At 40.4% G+C, this 24,925-nt stretch overlaps 1 long non-coding RNA gene across 2 annotated transcripts in view; it reads right to left on the minus strand.

Moving 5' to 3' along the window:
- Positions 1–3,212: 3,212 nt before the first annotated feature.
- The window catches only part of LOC139827411 (uncharacterized), a 65,692-nt gene continuing 43,979 nt past the window's right edge, over positions 3,213–24,925 (minus strand). Inside the window, exons 2-6 of one of the 2 annotated variants that reach the window (XR_011737947.1) lie at positions 10,706–10,770; positions 7,673–7,791; positions 6,118–6,220; positions 4,857–4,998; positions 3,213–4,095 (exon numbers count right to left, since the gene is read on the minus strand). This is a non-coding gene — a long non-coding RNA (uncharacterized lncRNA). Of the gene's footprint in view, positions 4,999–6,117; positions 6,221–7,672; positions 7,792–10,705; positions 10,771–24,925 lie in introns of both variants that reach the window. The other variant, XR_011737946.1, reaches the window with a different exon arrangement.

A 24,925-nucleotide genomic window follows, 5' to 3' on the forward strand; every position in this document is an offset into this window, starting at 1 on the left:
GCAACTTGAGACCATTTGCTTTGATCCTCTCACTTGCTGCTTGGGAGACCAACACTCTTCATACTGCGTTGGCAGCAGGTGCACTATGTCAGTCCCACTTGTCCACTTCCTTAGACATAAACCTTTTGAGACTCAGATATGTGTTTCAGCAGGGAAACTGAAAGTGACAGTAGTAGTAGTGATAGTAGTTTCTGTAGTGGTAGTTAAAGTCATTTTTTTTCAAGAAGTTACAAAGATGCTGTTCAACAAGTGCCCAACTGAAGTCACAGAAGTGCTACACATTGAGTTCTGACTGAGGAAAAGCTCACTTGCTGTGTTAAAACCCATTTCTTCTTACACCTCTCCAGAAACCACAGATGAACTGTTAGAAATAGCGAATCTCTCTACAGCAGGAATAAAGGGTACCACAGGCTGCTCCTCAGCATCTCGTTTTCTCCTCTCAAAAACATTTGATACAGATCTGAAAGCTGCAAGTTCAGTTTGGGATGGCCTTCATTTCAAGAATCTGTCATATGTTGTATTATTCACTGGTGTGTTTTGTAATGACAAGCTACAATGCAATGAGGGTATTTCACATTCACATGAAAGAAACAGAAGCAAAACTTTGCCTTTTAAGTTTTTGTTCTGCTGCTGCAAAGTTGTGTTTTGAAGTGATTACTCAAATATGAATCAAAGGAGAAAGTATGCTGAGCATTGGAGCTAATGAACAGCAATCTACAATGTGGTACATCAAAATGAGGATTCTGATTTACATACATTTCTTGTTGCTAGCTGCATTTCTGACTCCAGATTCAAATGCCTAGTGTGCCTTAGAGTCATGATTCTTAAAGTGTGAGTTAAAATAAATACTAAAAAAAAAAAAAAAAAATCTTGATTACCTTCCAGCCAGGCACAACTGGTTGCACACAGCATGGAGCAGGAGAGGCTCCAGCCAAGGCTCTACAGAAAGCTTTGAGGACAAACAGCAGATTGCATCAGATGAGACAATTCCTTTGACAGAAGTAACACATATAAAAAGAGAGCAAAAAAGAGCCTCATCCACAGTCCACAAAAATCAATGGCGGCTTAATTATCTTATAGAATATTCTTTATGCATCAAGTTGGACTATTATAAACGTAAGGCTTGCATTGACTCACAAATAAACTTGGAAAGCATGCCAAATTTTCATACATTAACTTCCTCTTTCAATAGTGTTTTGGGGAAAAAGAAAAAAATATTAATTCACTTATTCATTCTTATTGTCAAACATTAATGTTAAAGCCTTTCAGGGCAACATTTTTCAGTGCTGAACATGCTTATATATTCCAATGGCTTCTTAGTATTGTTGTTATCTTTCCATTATAGCTGTTTGTCATGGTTTAGTCCCAGTCAGCAACTAAGCACTACACAGCTGCTTGCTTGAATGGAGGAGAGTATCAGAAAAGCAAGAAAAATCATAGGCTTAGATAAAGACAATTTAATAGGTAAAGGAAAATATGTGCATGCAAGCAAAGGAAAACAGGGAATTCATTCACTACTTCCCATCGGCAGGCAGGTGTTCAGCCATCTCCAGGAAAGCCGGGCTTTATCACACATAGCCGTTAGGTGGGAAGACAAATGCCATGACTCTGAATGTCCCTCCCTTCCTCCTTCTTTCCCCAAAATATATACTGAGCATGATGTCATGTGGTATCGCATATCCCTTTGGCCAGTTTGGGTCAGCTGTGCTGGCTGTGCCCCCTCCCAGCTTCTTGTGCACCTGGCACAGCATGAGAAGGTGAAAAGTCTTTGACTGCTACTTAGCAACAAATAAAACATCAGTGTATTAACAACATTATTCTTGTTCTAAATCCAAAACACAACACTATACCAACTACTAGGAAGACAATTAACTCTATCTCAGCCTCCTTCCCTCATTGGAAGGGAGACCTGTACGTAGTAGGTTGTGAGTAGTCTACCACTTCAGCATCTTCATAATCTGCTGGAGACATAGCTCAACCCAAGCTAAAATGCTTTTTCAGTGAGGCTGATGTAGTTGAAACTAGGCAGATATTATGAGCCAAATTGCTATAGGGCATAAGTGCCCCAATCTGTTTGAATCTTGAGTTTCACTAAGTGAGAAGCAAAGAGGCCTGATTATGTACAACAAGGTCACAATATGTACATTACCAGCAAGGAATTTAATCTGGGAGGCCCTTGTCACGAAGTGTATGAGATGCTTTTTACATTAGATAACATAAGGAAAATATGTGAGGAAACAGCAGGGAACATTATTTTAACTAGCAGTAGAAAGAGGAGAAAAAAAGATAATTTTACCCCTAATGGTTAAACTATTTCATTTGCCGGTAATGGAAGCCTTGCCCTTAATTTCGTTTTAATATTTATGGATTTGTGTATGTACAACATCTGTTTTTAGAATCATCCAAGAGCATATGTATTTCAAGTTTAACTTCAAAAACTTTAAATAATTGAAATTAGCAAATCATATTTTTAGTGCTTTGATCATTTTAAATAATCTTTATACCCATTCTCCAAGAACTCCAGTATATCAGTTTTATGATAGAAAAACATCTGTCAATACATAGTTAAAAGTAATGTGGGAAATTCACTAGAACTATTTCCAGCCTTAAATTATTTTCTTTAACTTGACTTCAGTTCTTCTATGATCGAAACTATCCAGCTTAGTAGGAAAAATCTGTTTTCAGATCTTCAGTATTTCTAATACCACCCAAGAAAATACCAAAGTCACAGAATGGTAGAGAGGCCACCTCCCATGGGTTCAGTTGCTGTTGTATTTAATTGTGCAGTGCCCTTGGGTATTTTCAGTATGCATCAGAAATGTGGATAAATATCACTAACATTACTGATGCACTCTAGATTTACACATACAGCTGAAATAGAATTAGACAAACAATTATTTTCTGATATTGTTCAACTTTAATTTATCAAAACAGGCATTTTCACTCACTCTAATCACCTTGTCTCAGTGATGTTTCTCAAGCAGGTAATTTATGCTATTATTCACATGTTACTTCCAGTAACTCAGTAAATATCTATTCCCTCAATGTTCAATTGTGCTAAAAAACCCAAACAGCACAGTAATATGAAAAACAATTCCAAATACCATGATGTTTCATTAGAAATATATTGTTTCAGTTTTTATTACAAAAAAATTAAGAGAAAACAAAGACAGTAAAAATCCTAAGGAATGCAAAATGTGGAATAGACACAGTCTAGCATACTTTAGTTAAAAAAGTGATGATGGAAATGCAAAATGGAAGAGACATATTCACCACAAGAAATTCACAGATGAACAGCAATTGCTTCCCAAAGACTTCAGGCAGGTAAGAAAGAAGACAAAGTTAGAAGGACAAATTTACTGAAGGATACATATGATGAAGAGGGAAGGAGACATAAACTATCTGGCAAATAAAGCAGATCCTCTTTGTCCCACATCTCAAACATCACATTGTGTGAAGTTACAGCTAACAGCCATGAAGTCCAGAAAATTTAAATTTGTTCCATTTATAGGACAGAAAAAAAATATTTGCCAGTCTTTACAGAAATTCACATCACAGAATTGGCCACATAAACTTATCAGAAGGAAACTTCATTCACTAAACAGACTTGCAAGAAACAGCATTTAGGAGGAAAAGTATAGTTCCACTCCATTGTTCTCCCAGGACTGCACCTCAGCACTATAAAACCTTATACCAATAAAGAAATAACCCATGGTGGGGATCCCAGTAGCCTCCATCAGGACATGAGTAACTCCCACTGCACAGGCAAGTTGCAGGGAGAATAGTCTTGCTCACATTTGGACATAGACTTACGTGGAGCCCCCTGATGAACTTAGGTAAATTTTATAGGTAGCAGTTGAGCTGAAATAGTTTTGAGGCAGCAAAGACATGTCCTACTTAGTTAAGATAAATACACTAAACCTAAAGATCAGGACCACATCAAACACAAAGAGCAAAAATATCCTTGGCTGTTTCTGTTCCTTAGGTATCTGAAGACCCCAAAGTCCTCCAGAGGCTTCAGAGTAGTGCACAAGAAGTGTGGCATCGTGGAACAGAACAAAATGGAGAGAAATATCTGCATATCCATTCCCAGATCTGCAATATCTCAAAATGCCAGCAGTGAGAACATTAAAATGCTAAGATGTGCTGCACTAGAAGTAGTAAATACAAGTGGTAAATAACAGTGAACTAAATCCAGAATTTCACAACTTTGATTTGGAGGACCACCTCATCTTTTGAAATAAACCATAGACCATCTTAAGTAGCATTATAATGTTGCTTCTGATTTCTAAGCTTGCTTTGTATGTTCAATTATTACTTTCCCTATTTTTAACCTGTCTTTACATATGACCCTATAAATTTCATGGGAGACTTTCTTGACATTGTAGTCAAGTTATAATGCCTTACGGACCACAGCACACAAAGGATGCTGCCTCAGACAGAGAGGCCATAAACTTTATGACAAATTTTGTGTGTGATTGCTATGGTTGACAACATTCAGCATTATTTTTTCTTAATAACAACCTTTAAAAATGTATATATAGATAGAATAAGTTTGATGTTTATGTAAGCAGTAACAACAAGACTTTAGCAAAACTAGGAGAGGGGAAATACATTATTTTTACTTTCCACACAAAAAAAATATCAGAATATCATATATACATGATGAAGTATATGAATTATACTTTTGTTATTTTCAACAGAACTGTAAGGTTATGCTTGTGTATCATGTTCCTCCTCAGTCCTTAGGACTTTGAGGTTACCACTGGTGTCATTTGAAATACAAATGCTATTTCAGATCTAGGATCCCAGTCCCGTGTTGGAGGAAGTATTTTGGAAGTTTCTAAGCCACTTACCTGGCAGGGACATTCTTAATGAATTGAGGCTGACAGATGACAAGTTTGCGGGAATTGGAAATTCTTTCAGTGCCCAGAGAACTTTATATTTCCCACCTCTGGTTCCTGTGTTGCAGTACTCCAAGCTAGTGTTGCACCACATCTGAGGGAGGAAAACGATGCTATTTTTGCATGGAAATCTGCATCCTTCTAACTTTCAGCTTTACATTTCTCTGAAGAACGACTCACATTATTTGATTCTACAGACAGCTGAGAGTAAAATCTTTTCTGTCATGCTTCATTGTGAATGACAATGCTCGTAATATCTATGTAAGATGTAATTTTTTCATGTCAATAGAAAGTTGATATTCATAATCTAACCAATAATTATCCTTTGTAAATGCCCTTAGTTTTGGCTGCCACTCTCATTACGGCTGTTTCAATTCACCATCTCCAGCACATAGAGGAAAAAAAATTCAGCTATTTACTCCAGTGAAGAGAAAAGAGGGGTGTTTTTGTATTTAAAAAAAAAAAAAAAAAGTGAAAAATCTGGGGGGCTAATAATATTAGCTTAGTTTTTGAGGTTTTTCCTCCTCTTTGAATTTATTCTTATTGTTCTGAAAAAAAAAAAAAGTGTTCACAACAAAGAGGAGGACATTGTAACTCCATTTCATTTATTGTTGCTCTTTTTGCTATTTAATTACAGAGGGTGGGCTATATTGCTTCCTCTTTGAGTAGATTCTTTACTGAAAATAGTTTACCTACTTGGAGAAAGGCAATTAACTTTGATTTATAAGCCCTAACTAAAAGGCATGGCATCCCATTGTTCTGTATGTATATAAGAACCCATCCGTACAAAATAAAGGGCAGGGAATGGGGAGGGATTTCCTTGTAACTGCTATTGAACAACTGACCTAAAGCTGGAGGACTTTAACTTGGTATTTTTAGCATTACACATGCATGTATCTTTGTCTTGTCTTCTTACATTGTTATGCATATGGCTCCAGGGAAAGCATACTCAGCTTATTATCCAGCTGCTAAGATATACCCAGAGCTACACATTATTTGCAAGCAGGCTTAACTCTTGATTTTCTATCTATTTTATCTATTGCCATGAGTTATTAGAAAGTAGACCCTAACATCCACTCAGAAAACCTGTGCAAACTAAAAGTCATTTCAATCCATCAAACATGATGGGTAAGTGGACTTCTACTGCAAGAAATGGCCTTCTGCTGACCTATTATACAATAAAAGATCCCAGAGTCAGATGTGTCTTCCATACCCCTGATTCTCCCCAGCAGGCAGCTTCCAGGGATGCTGTCACAACATGTTTGGCAAACCTCCTAATTCTCTGTTGTTTGTCCTTTGTTAGAAAACCAAAATATCTAGAAGAAATATAAAATTAATACATTACATGCAAAGACAAAAAAAAAAAAAAATCTGTTTTTTCATCTATCATGTAGATTGCTGTTCAAAGGTTCACTTAGTATAAACAAAGCATACAAGGCAAGATATTCTGATCAGTCACCTCTGTAAGATTGACTGCAGGTACCTCTCCTGCTGTTTCTCTGATACTAAAACACCATAAACCTTCCCCTTTTCCTGTTAGGGTATCTCAAATGGCAGGTGAGGGGAAACTTATCAGTAAAAAAAAAAAAGATAAGAAAAAAAATAACAATATGAATTTCATACTTCTGATAGGCCATATTGGTAGCTTTTCACAAAAGGGCAGCTACCTCTTCTAGGATTGGCTACCTGTACTTAAATAGATCCTGTTGTAGTAATTAGTAAAACAGTAGTTTAGGGAAGAGGTAAGGTTAAAACTGAAGCAAATCTTCAGTCTAGAAATGCATAATTTTCAATTTCTTCATGTAATGAATATCAAAATATATTTTTATAATCCACAAATTGGATATTTATTTTCAGTACCTTTAACTGAAAGTACAAGGACTGCATTTCAAAAATTGGTGCAGCTGAGGTTTTCTTTACACGCCAGTCTGATAGGATGAAAAGGACTGGAGATATCTGAAATACTCAATTAAACACTCTGCAAACTACCTTATTCCTCCAGTAAGTGCCAACACCACACCCAGACTCCAGATCAGCCTCTAAATTCTGTTTACTTCTCCTGTGCAAGGCAATTTCCCCTGATCACAAGAAAGATTCCAGCATTTATCCCCAAGCCCTTATTTCTTAGCTCTTTCTCTCAGTGGAGCCACCTTCCAGAAAGGAAATAGCTTGTCAGTCTTCAGTCTCTATGGCGGGCTTGCTAATTGTGAGGAAGGCCACAATGTGAAAGATTTGCCCAGCAAAATATACACCACCACTCTTCTGCTGCCTCTTCTGATTCTGATTTCAACCCAATACTCCTGCTGTTGATTACCTGATCTTTTTTCTGTATGAGGTCACTTGTTCATTACCATAACTATATGTTTTAGTCTCCTGAGAGAAAACTAACTCTATTTTTTGGTCTCCTGTTAACTTAACAGCATGGTGCTGTGCGTCACAACTTGTCCACATGGCACACTCAGGAAAATTCATCTAAATTATCCTTTCAAATGGATTAGTTGAACCACATTAAAAGCCTAGGATAATTGCAAACTGAGTTTAGTTTAGTTTAATTTGTTGCAGAAATAAATTAATCAAAATTCAATTAGGCTTCATTCACAGGACTGTAATATGGCTTACGTAAGGTACTTTAAGTTTGTACTCCTGTTGGCCTGCACAGTCAAACCTTTACAATCCAAGAAGTAGTGTCCAAGACAGCTTTACTACACAAGACAGTTCAGGAACAGGGTGGTTGGCTTGATGAAACAAATCAGAGCAGCAAAAAGTACCATTCTCAATTTTCCATCCACAAGATGCTTCATGGACCCTCTGTACAGCTGTACTGGGCACTCATTTTGCAAATTCCACGTGCCTGTCTTCGACATCCACCTTCTGAGACTCTCTTCTCCTGGAAATCAAAATGAATGAGCTTCAGAAATGAGGGGAGAAAGTTGGCACAAACTAAAGGAGTGGAATGCAGCCAGAAGGTAGACACCGGTAAAAGGAATGATCTGTCATTTCAATAGAAAGCAAAAACAGGAGGATCCTCTCTGCATTATTTTAGTTAGCACTAAACTAAACAGGGGGTACAACGTGATGAGGGAAGACAGGAGATAGAAGAGAAACATTCATTCTCTCCATAGGTGCTTATTTTTCAAGTTAACAAATATACTTCTTTATGAAAAACATGATTTGACCTGGGAAGAGCTCCAGTAAGCAGCAGGCACAAAGCCAGCTTCGGCTTGAGACACTTACTGAAAAGGGGGAAAAAAGAGAGAGAGAAAATAAAAGTAAGCCCTCAACTGAGATCAGAATCTCTAATGCACTTGAGAGCAATGATGTCAATCCTCAAGTTCATTTCAGACAAGAACAAGTCCTGCTGAAGACAAAGACTCAGATGCAAAATGGCTTTTCCAATGACGAATTCATCAAGAGCATGCTTTCTTGTGATCCCAGTGCTTTTTGAAGAAAAGGTGCTGGGCTGCAGGGGGAGCTGTACACCTATCATTTTGGTGAAGAGATGTTCCTCCCAATTATAGAGACAGGCCAGAGACATGTTATCTATAGGGGCAGCAATATACAGACTCCATAAGGCTCAGTGGAACCTTCCTTGTTGCTGGCTATATTTCTGTCTCCATCCAATCAGTAGGTTTCCAGCAGCTCTCTGCTCGCTATGTTGAAACTGTACTCTCTGACACTACAGTCTTGTCTCATGTGCAAGTATTGTTTAATCTGAAATGATGCAGTACTTCCATTCTCATTTAGCACAGAAAATATGTCCTCCTTCCAAGGTGAAAAGCTGAGCACGGAAACAACAACATGGTTATAAAACTCTTATTGACTAATGATTACACCTTCTAAATTAAAACAAACTCCCTCTATTAGCACAAAGAATGTCCAGATGGGAATCTGCTTAATTCACCACTAGTAGCAGGGAGACAAAAGTCTAAAGCATGCTTCATGGCCAATCACTTCAAGAGAAGGTTGATTTTATAGTATTTATATGGCCAACATATATAAGTACTGTTATCACAGCAGTGCATGAATATTACACATATTTGGAATCTGAAAAGGTTTCATAATAACCTGTGAATCTGCATGCAGTGTGCCTGCTAATTTTGTTAATCTAAATTGATGTTTCATTTAAATAAAAATAGAGCAGAGAAGCCAGCTTACAAAAGGCAGCATGTATTCCATTTAATAGCTAATTAAGCAGGCTGGATGTATTTGATTCAGCAAATTCTGGTGCAAATATGCTTTTCCCAAAACACACAAGGAATGCAAGGTAGGATGTAAGCTATAGGAGGAACATAAGCTATGAACAACCATTATGGTTATTCCTATCTAAATTAATGGTGATTTATGACTTCGATATATTCATCCAAAGAAAAAGACTGGTTAGCAGTGGATGCTATTTCAGGTCATCAGCACTATAACCACAATTCTAACATGCAATTCATCAGGTATGACACTGATGACATAAACCTGGTGGCAACAACATTCAAAAGTGAGCAGCCTTGACAAGACCTCTGCAATCTTGTGCTACAGCTGAGAAAAAGAGAAAAAAAAAAAAAAAAAAAAAACCACACAACACCTTATTCTTTCCTGGACTATGCTAAAGCACAAAACCAGCAGTCTGACATCTTTTCAGCTAAATGTTGCTAGACATGAAAGATAATAATTTAACCATTTTCTGACAATCTACTTTGAGTCAGATCTAACAGGAGGCTGAAAGAAATTGTGCTATTATAACAGGAAAAACACATTATTAAATACTCTAGAAAAATTATTAATGGAATAGAAGAGGCATTACATCTGCACTGCCTCAGAAAGCTTATTTGTCAAGGTCCCTGCCATGCCCAGATTTTTTTTCAAAGTCATTCAGCAAGACTCTGTTTTGACCAGAGATGGCAGAAGACTGATATACAGGCCATTTTTTCCCATTCATCTCAAAAGAAATTTTCCAGGTTAGTTTAGTCCAAGTACTGTTAGAGAATAGACAATGCAGGACATGTAAAGAAAATGACTAATAAACATAAATATGGATCAACATGAGCAGATCAAGCAATTTTAAAAATGAATTAGCAGTGCAAATATACAACATACACATTTAAATATGAGAACACGGAGACAGCTTTTTAATACAGTTTACATGTATGTGTCGAAGGGGATATACAGTGACAAAGAAACATACTATAAATTCACCCTTACCTCCATCAAATGTACCTTTCAGAACCTAGTGAGTAAAATCCTACAAGACTATCTCAGTTTCAAATTTGATTACGTGGTGGAAGTATCACCTCCTTGGCTTGTGAACACTTGGGTATATCATTGTGCTATGGATGTGCAGAAACCACAGCTTGCTTCTAGTTAAAAGAGATGGAGAAGCTACAGGGTGTTTCAAAAAGGTGGACCCACTTTCAAAGCAAAATTATTTCAAATCGGGTCCATTTTTTTGAAACACCTTGTACTTTGGTTTCTTAACTATCAGCCTTGAAAACACGGCCTTTGGGTCCCTCATCATGTCTTGGGTTTGGGTAAGAAGTATATGCCACAGTCCAAAAATAAAATTCAGGTTCTATATGTTCAAATTAACTGAGAGCAAGAGCAACATAAGTTGGTGTTATACAGTGTTTATTCAAAAGAAAGCTAATTATTTTGGTTGCCAATAGTTTGTAGCAATAGAGCATTAAAATAACATATATAGCACATATGCCCTAGGAATTGATCAATGCTTCTCTGATGAGCTAAGTGCCATATGCTTGCATGAGTCCACTAGAAACTGCCTAAAAAATTAGCAGAAAAAGAAAGTATTGCCTCACCACATAAGAAAGTTCAAAGGCCATTCCTACTTCCAAGGTATTTCAAGACTCACAGAAAAGCAAACCTGTAAGAGAAGAAAAATTATTTAATTAGCATGAGAAATTAGACTTTTTTGTTTGTTTTATATGTAGACCATCTATTTTTACCAAAAATCCAAGCTATTTTCAGGACTAGGCTTCAGTGCAACAGCATAGAAGAAATACATGGGAAAGCATTTTGAGGTTGTCCTGTCTGAGGTTGAGAGAGAAGCAACATATTAGTTTGCCTATCGACTTCAACCAGCTTCTGTTTAGGTACATGCATCAAGCTTATCACCAGGATATCTTGGCAGTTATTCCAGCCATATGTCCATGATGTTCTCACAACTTTGCATACAAATGTTGTAATTTCATGCACAATATATGAACTGGAATTTTATAATGTGAGCCAGCAAGTGTCTTTCTATTAAAGTGAGGCAGAAGCACTGCCACAGCTTTTACCTTCTGCATGCATGGGCATCTATCTTCTTTTCACCAGTCCTTCAAGCCTGGGCTATGAGGGTAGCTGGGGAGAAGGTGGTTGTCCACAACTATACCTCATTTTAGCCAGAAAAATTTCAGGTTACATGCTGATCCTGTGCTCTGTGAGAATTTGGACAGTGGGAGGAGCAGAAAAGGGGTACAAATAGAAAGCAAGGTAAATAAAGAGAGTTTCTTAGAAGCATAGAATAGTCTGGGTTGGAAGGGACCTTCAAAGGTCATCTAGTCCAACCCCCCCTGCAATGAGCAGGGACATCTTCAACTGGATCAGATTGCTCAGAGCCCTATCCAGCCTGGCCTTGAATGTTGCCAGGGATGCAGCATCTAACACCTCTCTGGGCAACCTGTTCCAGTATTTCACCACCCTTATTGTAAAACATTTCTTCTTCATATCTAGCCAGAATCTCTCCTCATTTAGTTTAAAACCACTACTCTTAGTCACATCGCAACAGACCCTGCTAAAAAGTATGTCCTTATCTTTCCTATAGGCCACTTGGAAGTACTGAAAGGCTGCAATAAGGTCTCCCCAGAGTCTTCTCTTCTCCAGGCTGAACAACCCCAGCTCTCAGCCTGTCCTCAGAGAAGAGGTGTTCCAGCCCTCTCATCATTTTGGTGACCTCCTCTGGCCCCTCTCCAACATGTCCAGGTCTTTCCTGTCCTGTGGACACCCGATCTGGATACAGGATTCCAGGTGGGGTCTCTCCAGAGCAGAGCAGAGGGGCAGAATCACCTCCCTTGACCTGCTGGCCACACTCCTTTGGATGCAGCCCAAGTTATGATTTGCCTTCTGGGCTGCAAGTGCGCATTGCCAGCTCAAGTCGAGTCTTTCATCCACCAGTACTCCCAAGTCCTTTTCCGCAGGGCTGCTCTCAGTCCCTTCATCCGTCAGACTGTATTGACAGTTGAGTTTGCCCCGGCTCAGGTGCAGAATCTTGCACTTGGTCTTTTTGAACCTCATGAGCTTCGCATAGGCCCACTTCTTGAGCTTGTCCAGGTCCCTCTGGATGGCATCCTGTTCCTCAGGCATGTCAGCTGCACCACTCACCTTTGTGTCATCTCCAAACTTGCTGAGGGTGTACTCAACCCCATTGTCTGTGTCACTGATGTAGATATTAAACAGTACTGGTACCAGTATGGACTCCTGAGGGACACTACTTGTTACAGGTGTCCATCCAGACATTTTGCCATTGACCACTAATCTCTGGGTGTGACCACCCAGCAAGTTCCTCATCCACTGAACAGTCCACCCATCAAATCCATATCTCTCCAATCTAGAGAGAAGACTCTTTTGGGGAACCAAGTCAAAGGCTTTACCAAAGTCCAGATAGACAACATCTGTAGCCCTTCTTTTGTCTACTGATGAAGTTACTCCATCATAAAAAGCCACTAGATTGCTCAGAGAGGACATGCCCTTGATGAAGTTGTGCTGGCTGTTTGTGTCCTCCACGTGTCTTAGCATAGCTTCTAGGAGGATTTGTTCCACAGTCTTCCCAGGCACAGAGGTGATGCCGACAGGTCAGTAGTTCCTGGGGTCCTCCTTTCCACCCTTTTTAAAAATGGGTGGAATGTTTCCCTTTTTCCAGTCACCAGGAACTTCACTTGACTAACATGACTTCTCAAATATCACGGAGAGTGGCTTGGCAACTGCATTAGCCAATTCCTTCTGGACTCTGGGATGCAACTCATCAGGTCCCATGGACTTATGTACGTTCAGGTTCCCCAAGTGGTCACAAATCAATCCTCACTTACACTGTGAGGGACTTGGTCCTTCCTTTTCTGGTTGATATACCTGTAGAAGCCTTTCTTGTTATTCTTTGCGACCCTTGCCAAGTTCAGCTTCAGCTGCACCTTGGCCTTCCTGACCCCATCTCTGTACAACAGGTAGTATAGTATCCCTATACTCTTCCCAGGACACCTGTCCCCGCTTCCACTGCCTATGCATTTCCTTCTTGCCTTTTAGTTTGAGCAGAAGGTCTCAAATCAGTCATGCCAGCCTTTTACCCTCCTTACCTGATTTTTTACACCTGGGGATCAAGAGCTCTTGTGCTCTATTGAAAATACATCCTTAAAGATCTGCCAGCTCTGTTCTGCTCCCTCGTCCCTGAGCACCGTTTACCAGGAGATCCTGTTGACTAAAACCTTGAAGAGCTGGAAGTTGGCTTTCCTAAAATTCAGGATCCTGAGTTTTGCCTGTCCCATGTCCCTCAGGACTGCAAACTCCACAAGTGCATTATCACTGCCCTTCCACCCTTCCTTCCTCATCTGTCACTTCTGAACAGCCTGTAGCCATTGATCACCACACTCCAGTCATGGGGTCTATCCCACCAGGTTTCAGTAATGGCCACTTGGTCATAGCCCTCTAGCAGCACAGTGGCTTTCAACTCCTTCTGTTTGTTGCTCATGCTGCATGCATTGTTGTAGAGGCACTTCAGCTGGGCTGTTGGCTGCATCACCTTCTTAAAGGAACATCCTTTCATTCCTTTGAAGTATTTCACTAGTGTTTACCTGTTGGCCTCAATTACTTCAGGAGTCCCTGGCTCATCTCCATAAGATTTCAAGCATGCTCCAGTGTGGCCAGCATGTCTCAGGGCCACCAGCTGAGGGTCCTCGCTAGCAGCCCACCCCTCTATCCTTGGCATCTCCTACCATAGCTTGTCAAGGGCGAGCCTGATATAATCAACCCTCCTCCATCACGTCTACTTTAAAGCTCTGTCGATGAGCCCTACTAGCTCATGTGCAAAGACCCTCTTCCCCCTTTAAGAAAGATGAACTCCATACAACGCCAGCAAACCTGGTGCTGTGTAGGCCATCCTATTATCAAAAAAACAAAAACTGTGGCAATGACACCAGCCCTGGAGTCCTATATTAATAGATTGCTTCTGTCTGTTTCTTCTAATGTGACTGCCCGCAACTGGAAGGAGAAAGGACAAAATAGCCTGTGCTCCAAATTTCCTTACCAACTGCCTCAGGGCCCTGAAGTCTCTTTAAATCACCCTTGGACTATGGGTCATAACTTCATCGCCAAGCACATGGAAGACCAGTAACGGGTAGTAGTCTGAGGGCCATACCAGGCTAGGGAGTTTCCTGGTGATGTCCTTAACCCACGTTCCAGGAAGGCATCAGACTTCCGTAAGAGGAGGGTCTGTCCAGCATGTTGGACCCTCTGTAACCCTCAGAAGGGAGTCATCTATAACTATAACCTGTCTTTTCTTCCTCGTGGAGGTGGTTGTAATACGGGGGGTAGGCCTTTCTGATTCTGTCAACACCTGTGGTGTGCGTGTACCTTCATTTTCCTCATCCATTGATTGGCCTTCCATATTCAGAGCCTCATAACTGTTGCACAGAGGCACCTGGGAGGCCAAGATGGGCAAGGAAGGGGGGTTCCCTGCCACCCTGAGTGTGGACTTGCCTCCATTCACTCCTTTCCCTTGAGCTATTGTCTTCAGTCTGGGTGGGGTGGATACAGGACCCCCTTGATCTTGTTTTATTTTCACTCCTGACTCAGGGAGGCCAGAGCATGATCCCACCAGTCTATATCCTTCTCAGACTCCCTGATGCTTCTTAACCTTTCTACTTCCTCTCTCAGCTCTACCACCAGGCCCAGCAGATCATCCACCTGGTCACACCTCATGTGACTGTTGTCTCTCCTGCCATTCCATACCAGTGAAAGGCTCTGGCACTCTCTGCAGCCTGAGGTCTGGATTGTTGCATGTTTCCATGGCAGCTCAGTCTAGGTTGCTAGGTCCTTCCTGGCAAGTGCAGAGGGCATACCTTTGCATCAGGTGGATATCATAGTAAGGCTCCTTCTGCAAGGGTGATGACCACCAATTGAGCTAATCTCTTGAGCTGACAGAGCTTCTCCTCCCTTCCTGCGTGTCCTTCAATGTGAACTGCCATGCAAACTGCCTCGTCTCACTCTGTTTGCCCACTCTGTTCACAGTGCTCAATTTCCTCCATTTCTTCCATTTCTCTTCTAAACATGTTCCATACATCTCTCCATTTTTTGCAGATACATCCTGTCCAAGTACTCACCCATTACTTCCCTGAGGCCAAATCCTTCTACAGCCTACCATATTCTTTAAAGCTGAAAAAACTCCTGTTCTCCCTCAGGCTACAACAACTCACCCTTTGTATGGTAGGAATTGGTTTCATTTTGGAGTTGCCTCAAAAACATACACACTGCCAATGAAAGCTTCTAGTCTTCTGCCAGGCCTCTTCACATCTTCAGTGGTAGCTTCTGCTATTACTTGACATTGCAAAATTTCCAAATCCAGAGACTTGTCACCTCTTTGTCTGCAACTCACAAAAACCCAACCAACCACACACCCAACTGTGCTGGCCTGGTGAGCTGTCCCTCCTTGCTGCAAGATCCATAACACAAGTCAACTACTCCCACTGTATCTGGGAAAACTGGAGAAGGTTACAGACACGTCCTCCCTGTCCTTCTGGTGAGCGACAAATCAGAGAATGAGGCTCAGAGCCTCATGGCTAATTTACTGCCAAGGAGGTCGAACTAGCTCCCAGAGACTGCTCTTTTATTTGTATCCCAGACCTTGCTACACTGCCATTTACTGTAGCTTGGCAGGTGCTCTACAGCTGCCGCTGCTCCACATCAGGGAGAAAATATTCTGACTTTTGAGTCCCAGATGAAGAAAATGTAGCCTATGAGACATAACAAGAGATCCCCTGTGGCCTCTGCAGAAACTAGGAATGCCATAATGGTACAACAGCTAATGCATGGAGAGAGAGAAAGAGCAATAGAGCACTGAAAAAAAAGAGTCCATGCATCTAACATATTTCTGAAAAATGATCACTTTTGCACAAGATGTATGGAAAAAAATACCTCAACTGACTGCATAATTCCCCTTCACACAGACAAGGCAAATCTGTCTGATGGAAGACACTAAGCCCAGAAATGCACGAGCGTTCTCCTTGGGCCACAGAGCAATAAAGTCTCTGTACTGAAGTTACTGTCACTCTTAAGACTAGGTGAAGGCTATTAATTATATGCAGCAAAAACAGAAGAAAAGGCTGTGGTGTAGCAGCATAATAGTGTTGAGACTGTCATTTCCCAGTCCAAATTCCTCTAATTACATCCCAGCTGAGGTCTCCTGTTCAGGTCTATAGTCTTAATTTCAAAGGAAGGGGGTGTGGGTGTAGAATAAATAAAAGCAAACAGTTTAATTCCTCTCCAAGTTTGGAAGGATTTGTGGGTATTTTTATTTGAGGAGGCTGGTTTACAGATTTTATCTAGTAATTGTTTGCTTGTCCTACTTTGGAATTAATTTACAGCATTCACACATTAGAACCAAACCAACGCTGAAGTCCATCAAGACTTGGTACCTTTTAGGCTTACTTTGCACATTATAACTCAAGACTTGCTGAAGAATGAGAGTAAGCACGTGAAAAATCCTGCTTCGATCTTGCTCTACATCTGATGATACCTAATATTCAACAAAGCACTATTATACCCCAGTCCTGACACTGGCACTTAGTATCATGGCACCTCATATGGCTGTTTGTTCCCAGGGTGGTGTACGTAAATTTCATGAACAATTCTGCATATATTTTGTTGGTTTTTTCTTTTTTTTCAAGTAAGTGATCTACGAATTTCTGCTCCTTGATATTTTTTAATGAAACCTTATTCTCTGTAAAAAAGGAAAAGAGGCTCCAAAGGCAAATTTGAGAATATTTTAAATGTATTTTTTTAAAAAGCTACATACTTGATAAAATTTCAAACTAAAAGTTTTAAAACTGTTTTCATTTACTTTTCTTCAAGAGGAAAATGTTAGCAAACCCACTCTTCTTATTTGTTTCATTTGCCAATAGACTACTTGAAACAAAAGAAAATTAAGATGAAATTCTGAAGGTGATCATAATTTAAAATGAAGAAATCACAAGGCGGGGGGGGAGGAGAGATACTCCCTTTTTTTTCTAATATTTTAATTTTGCTTCTAATTCCTTGAGTAGACAGTCTATTCATATGTCTACCTTGCTGTTTACTTCCTTTTTTAATTTAAACTAGTTTTCTTGTAGTTTTATATATTTAATTCTCTTGGGGTGTGATTGTTGAAGAAAACATTAGTCAATGGTTTATACAACCGTAATTTCATTTTCCCAGGTTATTAAAAAATAATAGCATGCCATTTAATTAGACTAGAAGATGAGAATCCACTTAAAAGTTAGAAATATAACTTACAAACTGCCTATCTCCTTCCTCACTACCAAGGAAGACTTCATAATAAATCATTATTCCCTATAACTGAATTTAGTAATTACATAGGACTACATTCTTCATTATATTCACCATAGCTATACCTATTTTCGTAACTTATCTCATTTATTTGTATCAAGAGTACTATTAAATATACCATTAATTTATCAGAGCAGGGTATGGAAAGAAGCCCTTAGAGGACATTATTCGTAATGGTCTGAAACAAAGCTTTTTGCTTATCCAAAGATTGAGCTTCTGCCAGAGCTCAGAGTATTAACTCTCACACCACATCATGGCCAATCTCTGGAGTCCTGAGCAAGGGGACAGGGTATGAGATGCAAGAGCTGCTCAGTGGCCACATCCTTTCCAAGTGCAGTTCCTGCGCTGGGCCTTGAACTTAGATGACAATTACTGCCAGCTGGAACACAGACCTCTTTCCCTAAGGAAATGAACTGAGACCTCTAATTTATTTCACATAGCCTATTTAAGAGACATCAGATAATAATGGCCTTCAGTCACTGCCAGCCCATAGTGAATTTAAAATACTGAGAGGGGAAAGGCTCTATGTCATAACCCCCTAGGCACACAATCCCCTCTATCATGCCATTTATTAGGCAGCTTGGCCCTGGCACCACATTTATTTATACCATAATATTTCATGCTATAGTGTCTGAGGTTAATAAAGCCTCATTAACAGCTGCTGGTAGACCCCATAAAGCTCTCCAAGATTTCATTTACAATAATGGCAAAGAACCTCACAATTTATTTTCCCCATCATATCTCAAATGCCCTAAAGAAAAATTAAAAAAAATCCAACACAACTATCTGTTGATGAAAAGTCAAAACTAGCATGAGTCTCCAGGACAATGTTAGCTATGGAACAGTTTGTCATGCATAAAGTTGGCAAAATGTGGTTTCCTTCTCTTACTCACTTACAGACAACAGTTTATGAAGGAGAGCATAAACCTTCCAAAAACATAACAGGAAAACAGGAGAGGATAATGGAAAATACACCTCTGTAACAGGCAAGTATATTTTCCACATGTGCCAGACCATAAACTGTCGGCATATCTAATACTGCTTCAAAGAAAAAATCTGGCTAATGATGACGGTGATTTTTAATTCTTATATCTTTGTTGCAAATTTCCCATTGACTTCACTTGAACCAGAATTTCAGATCTTAAGAGATTATAGGGGAACTGTCCATCTTCATTGTGCAATAACATGTTGTATAACTCACTTGCAGTCAGAGGTATTTCAGTTCTAGCTGACTGAGAGCAGAGGCCCAAATTATGAGGCATAAGATTGATGTAGGATTATTACCAAGGCCAGAGGAAGAACGACTTTAAAAATTAGTATCCTTTACGATATTGCTTTAAAAATTCAGAAGATAGGGAAACATGTTAGAACTGCATTTCCATAATGCAAGACCAACTACATCATATCCCTCATGAACCTGCACTTAATTTAGCATTCAGCTCTGCCTGTAACCGCATCTAAGTATTGATCTTCACAGTTGAAATAAATCAACATTAAGCTTTGACTTTCACTTAATAGTACAGGCTCTTGCATTATGTTTTCAATTAGAACTCAAAGGTCCAGAAGTACAAATAATATTATTTTATTAAAAAAATAGTTAATTAATGGTCTGATAATCTCTATCAACTTCTGGTACTTCACATCACACACCAACAAACTTCATTTATCTTCACACACCTGTTCTGTATTATTCAGGACCAGCACATCCAAAACTCAGATGTTTACTAGCATTTTAAAGATGATTTTTTATTATTCATCAGAGACCTTGGGCTTCCTGAGCAGCTCAAACATCCACACATTGCTAGCACATAGGGTAACACGGTATGAGAAAGAAGGAAAAAGAGGAAATAAACTCAGCACACAAACAGGCAACCCTCATTTGCCAAGTCCATTGCATTAAAGTATGTGTAAAAAAAAAAACACACACACAGAAATAGGAAAACAAGGCTGATGGCTTCTATATGCTCTAATTCCAGTCACTGATAAGCAAAAAGGCTGTGTGTAGGCAGAGGTAAAAATAGAAAGAAAGAGGCAAAATAAAAAGGACTCTAAACCAGAGTGATGAAAGAAGGATATTTGAAACTGACAGGTGACAGAATCTTCAATACAAAGACAAGGAATGCATGTCAAAAACTGTAAAGTGTACCAACATGTTAAGAAAAGAAAACTGGCAGTGCCCTGTGGTCCTCTTAGGACCTCAAGAATCACCTTTAGCAGTCTAAAGAGAGGAGAAGTGATGACAAAGTGTGTTCATCAAGAAGTCAAAAGAGCACTGCCCTTTATTTCAGAAAAAAACAAGGTTTATAAGAGTAAAATATTGAATTTATAATCATTTTAGAGTAAATAAACATTACAGCTCTAGCATGTACCTGTAGGTAGTGAGAATAAACAAGCAATATAACTAGAAAATTAAGCATATGAAATTACATATGCAGGTGAAAACCAAAAAACCTCACTATCCATTTTCCCACTGAATTAAATGTACACAAAAGGTAGAGAAGTTTAACTTACCTTTGAAATCTGCTCCCCATTTGAATTTATACAGCAGAATTAATATTACATGTATTTTACACATTTCATTCTTGTTTATCCATAATTTACCAGTATGTGAATCTTCAAGGGTAGTAATATAGGAAATCTACGTCAAAGATAGGAAAAAAAAATATCCATCCGAAGGCATAACAGCTTTAGAAAAGAGGTAGCATGGACTTCACATTGAAGTCAAGGGAAACCTGTAGGAGCAAAGACAGAAAACTCTACGCACATAAATACATTTCCAGGATTATGATGAAATCTAAAGGATCTGCAAACATTTGTCATGATGAGGTGTCAGTATGAAATCACAAACATACAAGGGCACGGACTTTCAGTAATGTCCAGGTTATTGTCATTCTTCCATCACATGACACACACACCTAAAAACCAAGTGAGATGAAGGAAAAGTCATAAATGCACATGTAAACCCATGAGATCCTGGGGTACCTAAATGCATTTGCAGGGCACACATAAGAAATCTACTTTCAGGTGCTAACCCCAGGAAGACCCGAGTGCTCTCAGAGCTGATAAGGACTCTAATTTTTATTAGTTTTGTTTGTTTGAAAATTTTGTTTTGTGGAGAATGGACATTTCCCTTGGAGAATTAAAAAAATGGGTCGAACACTGAATTACTTTTTCAACGTTTGGCATCATAAGGGGTAACACTGAACACTGTTTCAAATTTTGAATTTACTTTTTTCAGACTCAAAAAGGTGGGGAAAGCACATGGTCTTAGTACTAGCATATCACACGTTCCTCTCCTCTTCACTTTGTACTCTCAGCACACAACAGCTTTTCTACATTACCAGCCTGAATAAACAAGAAAGTGGGTTTCCCATTCTCATTACTCAACAGTAAGGAAAAGTGGGAAAAAGAAAGACTACTTAAAAGCTATGTATGCAGTTAGGCAAAGACATACTTGAACATATTCTGCCCATGCTTTGAAATGTTTTGGAGCAAGGCAACTCAAGTCCGGAAGATGGGGCAGCTCATCAGCTCTGGTTCAGAGCTATGCTCACATGGTGATGCCTTTCAACACGTTCACATTTCTCTCGCACTGCTTATTCTTTCTCCAGTCCTTTGAAAGGGATTATCCAAGGTAGTTACTTGCAATAACAGGGGTTTAGATTCAGTGACCCAGAAGGTCCTTTAGTCTCAAGTTCCTCTGAGTAGTCTATTTCCCTCCCCAGGCATACTCCATAAGCTGCAGCCTTCCAAGTAATAGCACAATCGACCTTTTCATTACATACAACATCTTTTATTGAAAGCAGAAATATTTGTCTGTATCCTAGCACCAGGTTATACCACAGTGACTGGACAAAATAGAATTCTGTTTGCACACTATAGAAAAGAGGTAACATTGGCATCTGAAGAAAGAGTTCTATCTATGAAGTCTTTTATTTTAGACTGTTAAGCCTAGCTTTAAGTTACATTTTAACCATAAACATGGGACAAGCTGTCCCAGATGGTGAATGCAAAATGTGCTGTAAATTTTAACAAAGCAAATAAGTCACTAATAACCATAATGCAAACACTGCTGTGTTTTTGCTAAATATTAATAGAGCAAAATTAAAAGGGAGAATTGTCACAGAGGCACCCCAAAGTCAGTTCTAGGCGGACAACAAGTTCCAAAACAGACTTTATTCTGGCCGGAAAAGTTCAGCCAATAAACTGACTAGAAGCTGATGACACCAAGTTGGGGGGCAGTGTCGACCTGCTGGAAGGCAGGAGGGCTCTGCAAAGAGATCTGGATAGACTGGAAAAATGGGCTGATTCCAATGGGATGAAGTTCAACAAGGCCAAGTGCCGGGTCCTGCACTTTGGCCACAACAACCCCCTTCAGCGCTACAGGCTGGGCACAGAGTGGCTGGAGAGCAGCCAGACAGAAAGGGACCTGGGGGTACTGATTGACAGCAAGCTCAACATGAGCCAACAGTGTGCCCAGGTGGCCAAGAAGGCCAATGGTATCCTGGCCTGTATCAAAAATAGTGTGGTCAGCAGGACAAGGGAAGTGATCCCTGTACTCTGCATTGGTGAGGCCACACCTGGAGTATTGTGTTCAGTTCTGGGCCCCTCAGTTCAGGAAAGATATTGAGGTGCTGGAGCGGGTCCAGAGAAGAGCAACAAGACTGGTGAAGGGACTTGAGCACATGACCTATGGTGAGAGGCTGAGGGAGCTGGGGTTGTTCAGCCTGGAGAAGAGGAGGCTTAGAGGTGACCTCATCACTCTCTATAACTACCTGAAGGGAAGTTATAGTCAGGTGGGAACTGGTCTCTTCTCCCAGGCAGTTAGCAATAGGACAAGGGGACATGGGCTTAAACTCTGCCAGGGGAAGTTTAGGCTGGATATTAGGAAGAAGTTCTTTACGGAAAGAGTGATCAGGCATTGGAATGGCCTGCCTAGGGAGGTGGTGGACTCACCGTCCCTGGAGGTTTTTAAACTGAGATTGGACATGGCTCTTAGTGCCATGATCTAGTAAATGGGCTGAAGTTGGACCAAGGGTTGGACTTGATGATCTCTGAGGTCTTTTCCAACCTAGCCAATTCTGTGTGATTCTGTGTGAAGCAGGGTTTATACAATAAGTTAGCATTCCGACAACATAAAATACAGGTTCGGATATCAGTTGAGGAGATTATTGGGATACAGCAAAATAAGAATAATGAGGATCCACATTGTGCATGCACACGCTCACAAGAAACAAAACCAGAGTCCTCTGACTCCAGAGTACCCACAAGAAATAATCACTTACCCCTGGGTTAGGCCGGGACTCATGCTTGCCTGGTTAGGCAAGGACTCATTCAAGGATATATCCACTAAATAACCACCCACCCAAACGAGGAGGTGAGGCGCTCTCTAATCTCGGGAAGCCTCCTTAAACAGCATCCCAGTCTAAGGAGAGGGCTCTTGTTCACAGACCCGCTGCTTCAAGAAGACTACACCAAAGAGAGTCTTCAGCGGGAACCCCGTTTTAAGGTCTGGTCAGATCTGGCTGTGGGCATTACAACATGGTCCAGAAGCTTCGCAGCTACTCTGGGCACTTCCTCTGCTAACGACCCTGTCAATTGACCGAGGGTCCCACTCCTGCCCCACCAGCTGGTGGAGGTGAAGTCACCCTGCCACAGGGTAGGGGAGGATGTGACTATCAGCACCTTGTACCACCCTAGCAGACAGGCACAGTGGGGCACAAAAGGTGCTAAAAGAGACATCAACTGCCCCATTGAAGGCTCCATATCTCAGGGGGATGTGCAACTGCCACAAGCATGTAGCATTTAAATAAGCGCCTAAAAAACCCAATATAATTTGCTAATTCAGCTATTCACACTTTGATTGCACAGCCCCTGGTCATCTGCTCAAGTACAGCCGCTTCATGTAAAAACAAAAAAAAAAAAAAGTTTTATTACCCACCAGATGTCCCAGCTTGTAACAGTTGCTGCTATATTTCAGGTCACCCAAGGTTCAGGCACATTTAGAAATCAATTGTTCTTGGATGGCCAACCTTGTGGCAGTGGTTGTGACACTTGGGCTGTGGGTTTCATCCCTGTGGGAAGTGAGGGAGCTCTTCTCCAGTGAAAGTGATGTGCTTTAGATAATTAGCTGCAAGAGCTGGAGAAGAGCTGGAATGGAAAGAATTCAGGCAGCACACACCCTGCCTCATAAGGCCACTGAAAAACCATTTACAGGGCCCTACCAGGTTTGTTTTCTTTCCTGAAAATGAATTAATTATTATTTAAGAAAAGGTATCAAAGAACAGGCATGACAACCACTGCTGTTCTGTACCAGCACTCTCCCTGCTCTTGGTAGAGAGCTAGCACATACACATTGTGCAGCCAGCACTTCTCCCCAAATCACATGTAAAAATCGATGGAGCAGAATTATCAGCTGAAGCTAAAACATCTTGCACTAAGGGTGCCTGCTGGTGTGCTGAGAATAGCAGGTTTAAAATCAGCAAGCAATGTTTTGTTTATGGATTTTACAGTGCAGACTACTAGGGACAGGATGGATGGGAGGGAAGGAAAGTTTGTTTCTGCAAACAGCTCCTCCTCCAGGGAGGGAAAAAGGCATCAGTGAATGAAAGGAATTTGAGCAGAGCCAGGGACCCCTGCCAGAGCCACGCCAAAGGCACAGCTGTAGCACACAGATCCTAGCACCAGACTCCCATCAGGATGGACTGAGAAAGCTGATGGTTTTATACAACAGAAGGATGCACCATACCCAAAATATGTCTTCACTGCACAAGGTACAAAGCAATCTGAAACTTCTGAAACATGTCAAGATGTTTCAGAGCAACATTTTCTTACATGGCACCTGTGCAGCCTGCCTTAGCAACACAAACATCTGTTTTTCACCTTCTCTGGTGATTTACAAGGAGCGATATTTTGACAGGAATATTTTGCCAGGAACAATGTTGTGCTGCTATACATAAGTTACATAGCACGGCAGAAGAGAGGAAAAGTTACACGTTTGTCAGGTGTCTACCTCTCAGTGTACTTTTCTTCTCAGCACGCTGAATTTTTGCAATTGTATGCAGCCAGCACTACCCCCTAGCACTTAAACTTTGATTGCAATTAATAGACCAGTAACTTGATCAAAATCTTTTCCTCTTGAGCTTTAATAATATTAGGCCCAAAATAGAGAAGAACAGAAGAGATAAATTATTAGTCAGCTGCTTACACATTCTAGATAAAAACAGAAGTCCCTTCTGTCCTGCTGAAGACTGGGTTTTGGAAGGGTTGTTAATGTCTGTGAAGAGACTTCCGAGCTTGAACAGCTTTAAAACTATCACAGAATCACAGAATGTTAGGGACTGGAAGGGACCTTGAAAGATCATCTAGTCCAATCCTCCTGCCGGAGCAGGAACACCTAGATGAGGTTACACAGGAAGGCGTCCAGGTAGGTTTTGAATGTCTCCAGA

This window comes from Patagioenas fasciata, chromosome 2 (genome assembly GCF_037038585.1).
Source record: "Patagioenas fasciata isolate bPatFas1 chromosome 2, bPatFas1.hap1, whole genome shotgun sequence".
Taxonomy (NCBI): Eukaryota; Metazoa; Chordata; class Aves; order Columbiformes; family Columbidae; genus Patagioenas; species Patagioenas fasciata.